Below are 5,251 nucleotides of genomic sequence, written 5' to 3' on the forward strand. Positions count from 1 at the left end.
AAATTAGAAAAAATCTTAATTAAATAATATTATCAAATAAGATTATATTTCGATTCACTGAGCCAATTAATTGGAATAATCACTAATTAAATATACTATAAATTAAATAAGTGATTTAATTTATTTTATTCAGATCATCTATGGAAATGCATATGATTATAATATTTATGAATTAAATCAAGAATTTAATCCAAAATAAATTGAAATAGAAATATGTGATAAAGATTTAAATCAGTTTTGAATTCAAATCACTATCTTAGATTGAGATAAAAAGATATTAAGAATATATCTGAATTAATAGATATTGTGGATATTTTACCTTCTCAAAATGTTCCTGCTATTAAGCTCTAAATAGACACTCTCATGTAAGCACTTCTAGTTTATATTTATATTTTCAACAAATTTGAGGGATGTGATCACGTGGTTTCTAACTAAAGTTCTTATTGCTTAATGCTACTATAAAAAATAATTTTGATTTCTTGCGGAAAGTGGACACATTGATCACGAATTGTTTAGGTCTTTCTGCAACAAAATAACTGGTTATAATATTGTTAACAAAACAATGACTTAAATATTTTAACGACACCTTTTTGGGTAAAACTTTCAGTAGCACACATGGAGATTAACTACCACTTATTTTTGTGGAGATTGGCGTCATCGTATCATAGTTTCGGAATAAAAATTATTGTCGTGTGGGAGGCAACATTTTCATTTAGTTCTTTATTTAATTATCATCACTAAATTTCTTTTCATAATATAATAAACATGAAAAAATAATTCTCTTCAATGAAGCCATTTTTCTTGGCAAAACAAATTATTTCTACTTTAATGTTATATTAACTTAAAAGTATACCAAATAATTGCTTGAAAAACTTTTACTAGTATCAATATCGTATAATTGTAAAATCCAGACCTCGCAATGCCCAAAATAAATATCTAGAAAAAAGGCACATAGATATCTCTCTATATATCATTAACATTCCTAGAATCAACTTGCAATTTTTTCTTGAATACGTTTACAATAACTAAGCAAATAAGAAAAAGAAGGGATTAAAAAAATCAAAATCTAATTCACTTTTTTTCTACTATAAAAAAATATTCATAATATTAGGGATACAAATTCACTGAATTCTTGTGAGGCATCCTCTTTATCCCCAGCATATTTATTTTAAGGATGATCACAAACCCGAGTTATAAACCTGCATAAATCCCTTTTTGAATATCATGGAACACCTTTCTCTTACAAATCATTAATCATCATATGATTATCATTTGGTCCAATCAAACAATCCAGCGCGGTCCAATGAAAAATTCCACATCAAGGCACCTTCAAGGTTAACACGCGGTCAGGAATAGGGCCAGCATCACAGTGAACTCTTCGTATGTGAATTTCATAGAAATTAAAGCGACACGATCCAAACAAAAAGGTTCAACGCAAATTGGCCAGGAAAATAGATTGTTATAAAGAGACCAGAACGGCAAGGAAGCTTTACAATGCCGAGGAAACAACTATCCCTTTCAATGTTCAAGCTGTAAACTGATAGAACTGATTATGCCTAAACAAAGTGCTTAATCCTCCCCAATCTGACGTGGCAGTCACTTTATGTTCCCACCGTAACAAAAAATATCACAATACCAATTATATGTCGGCCGCAAGGAAGTTACCGGTCAGTGTAACCTGCATAAAATTAATTCATGATGCAAAATCTGAAATAAGATAGAACCGTCCTTCTAACATTAGGATCTGTGATTTTTTCTATTCTCTGTTTTCTTAGTGAAAACCTTCTTCCCTACTAAGACAAATTCACTAAAATTCACAGGAGAGGATCCATGGTCAACCCAAAGAAATGACACAATAAATTCCCAGAGGGTTGGAGAGTTACAAGAGTACCTTTTCACCCAATTTGAATGGACGAAGGCCCTTGTAAGGGCAGATGCTGCGCCTGAAAGCATCTCCTAAACCACACTGCAGGTTAGAGAAAACTGTAAGCGCAATGGTGACCATGAAAAACATCAAAGGAAGATTATTGATTTGAGTGTGACACATGAAGGATGAATTATTCCCACAATTCGTATCATGGAGTTTGTCCATTAATTGCAAGTCCAAATTGTATATTCCCCAATAATAAACAGATCAGAAAATCAGCTAACCTTGGATAATATGTTGCAACAACAGGCAGGCAAAGATTAATGATACATCATGCATTCCATCATTGTTACAAGGACTTGCAATCTCTAATTCCTTATTGCAGAACCCCACACACACACACACACCCCCCTGAAAAAACAAAAATTACTTCATTTTAACCATCCTAGGCTCCTGTAGATCATCTGCACTAAAGCTCTGTGACAGGAATTTTCAAAATACCAAATCACTAGTCAGACTCAGAACTGAATTTATTCATCTCATACTCCTAAACAACACAGAACTAAAAATTAGCGGTTTTTGTAACAGCAGAGAAAACAGACACCCCAAATTCCAATTGAAGGTAACATACGCTGAAACAGAATACTTTCCAAAAAAAGACATACATTGCCACAAGCTGATTGAGGATTATTGATCTGTTCTGCACTCAATCCTAACTTCAATACTTTCTCTTCTGCTTCAGCCCTTCCACAAGTGCAGTTTTTGCATGCTTTTCTTGTTCTTCCAACTTCACAATCATCTATTGCACGAGCATGTTACTAAATACAAGGGAAGAAAACCAATAAAACAGCAATGAAACTAGAAAAACACTATTTACCAGTTGGCAGTTGGGGTTTCTTCAAATCCTCTTCAGTCAAAAGACTATCTTCATCTATAAGGTCTAAATCATCATCAATTTGCACTTTGGGTGGAGTCTTCACTGCCTTTTTTAGGGCAAAAGAAGAACCAATTTTCCATGAAGGCTTTTTTGCTTTAATCTATGTGCAATGCAAAACAATTATACTGTTAGACTAGTAAGTTCCACAGTACATAAGAAGGAAAAGTAAGTCTGGTAGAATATGGGTTTCATGTCCGAGTGTATTCCAGATATTTTTAAGCCATAATACGTATGTATCATTACAACCTATAATTCAACTTATCCGCAATAAGTTTCTATTCTGTCCTCTTATTCTTGCATTAGAAACACACAAGCGCATAAGAACAATGGACATTGAATACTAACCCCAGAACGCTTGATTTCTGATGAGCTAGTTGATTTTAATTGTAAAATTTGTGTTTCTGAAAACCCTGCCAACAGTAACTTGTGCTCAAGATCAGACATCATCTGCAAGACGAGATAAAATTGAAATCACTTACAACCATGGGCAGAAATTATAACCCATAACCCTTTTACTTGCACGTTATAAAAGCTATTAACTTACGCCTCATCACGTTGTTATTTAACCAACTCTCATCCTCGCTCTTTTCAGGGCAAACTCTATGAGCACAAAATATGTCATTTTAATGCAAAAGATTTAAAATCAACATCAATAGAAAGTATAAAATCCATAACAAGCTGCATTATTTAAAAGTTAATTTTGATGTCATCATTCATGTAACAAGTTACAAAAACATTTTTAATTTTGAATTAATGGTCAAAATATCCAGTGCAAACCCACGAATTTTTCTATCCACAATTAATAATATAATTCTTCCCAGGCACAATGAACATGATTATTACCTTATCTACTGAACCCAAAGCAGACTGAGACAGCTTGCGAATAAGAATTGACCCTCCTACTTTTAACACTCTCAGGGTTTCTTAAACGAATTGATCAGGAGGACAATCAAGAGATTGCCATCATAAAATTACAATATCTATAGAGCAAGACTCCACTGGCAACTTGCCTGTTTTTCCAAGAAAATCAGACACAACATTGGTTTCCTTAGCTACCAATAAAATATTATATAAGCACCAAAAAGCAGATATGATATTAGGAGGGATATTGCATCTTTCAAAGAGCCAAATTTGACGAAAAATTCTTTTCCCTTTTGGTAAGTCTAGCTTTGAAGACTACAATATATTAATTCCATCGAAGGGTACAGATACATTCTCACAATTGGCATTGAGGAACACCAGGCAAAGGGTAAAAAAAAAAAAAAAAAACAAAGAAAGGCAAGGAAAATAAATTACACGCACATGAAATCACTGAACTCATTTCTTTGCCAATTCAAAATTCCATCGAGGACTTGGAAATCTTGCAACGGAAAAATGCATCTTGCAGTGAGTGCTATACTCACTATCAATAATTATCATTTGAATGTAAATCTCCTATTTCAATAGATGAAAGCAGTTTAACTACGAATCTTGTGCTACTTAGTTCCATTAACGAGTGAACATTATCAACCTTGGACTGAATAAATTTTTTTGAGAGGAAAGAAGATGATCAGTTATTTTTCTTGGAAAAATAAAAGGAACTTTTTTTAATGATGTTTTTTTGAAGTCTATGTACTCAATTTACAATTAGACATTAGTTCAGGGCTAAAACCTAGTTTCTTACAAACAAAATTATAAACCAGGAAGATAACGTAGTCATAATGATTTCTTTTTCTTGGCCTGATAAACATGATAAAGCGTTCCTCCAAGCTAAATGCATATCTGTTAGAAGACTAGTTGTACTTATAAAGCAAAGTGACTGTAAGCATAACAAATATGAAGTCAAATTCAGAAAATTACCTAGAGACGATGCACATGTGAGGACTAGAGGATCACAGTGTTCAACCCCTCCATTTCCAATTTCTCTAATCGAGTCAAACACAGCACTGACAGGAAGGACAACATCATCGGTACATGCCAGCACAGCATATTTGAATTTGTAGCATCCTACAAAATTCAAGATTCAAAATATTATGTTCAGCATCTTTAAATTTCAATGGAAAATGTATAGCAAGTGAATTAATAAGAAAATATTAAAAGAAATAAGACAAGAAAACAAGTAGATTACAGAAGCTGAATCCCTGTAAACAGTAAATAGTTCCTGTAAAATAGAAATGAATAATTCATGCGTCGCCCAAAAACACACCAGAAATCACCGGAGAATGAGTATGAAAGACGACAAAAAGTGAAATTCAAGGATCAGAAAAGATACAAAGAGAGAACGAAGAAGAGGAAGAACGGGAATGAACCATTGGACTCCAAACTCGGAGCGCAGAGAGAGGTAGAGGGACCTAGAGGAGTTGAGAAATTATATGTTCAAAATTCTTCGATCATGAAAATGGAGGACGATGGCAATGGAATTAAAGCGTGGCAGTGATATTTCGCATTTGGCAAGGGGTCCAATGCGA

At 33.4% G+C, this 5,251-nt stretch overlaps 1 pseudogene; it reads right to left on the bottom strand.

Moving 5' to 3' along the window:
* Positions 1-1,387: 1,387 nt before the first annotated feature.
* LOC114735280 (anamorsin homolog) lies at positions 1,388-4,770 on the bottom strand (annotated as a pseudogene).
* Positions 4,771-5,251: the final 481 nt, after the last annotated feature.

This window comes from Neltuma alba, unplaced genomic scaffold (genome assembly GCF_004799145.2).
Source record: "Neltuma alba isolate B1F8T4 unplaced genomic scaffold, ASM479914v2 tig00013197_pilon, whole genome shotgun sequence".
NCBI lineage: Eukaryota > Viridiplantae > Streptophyta > Magnoliopsida > Fabales > Fabaceae > Neltuma > Neltuma alba.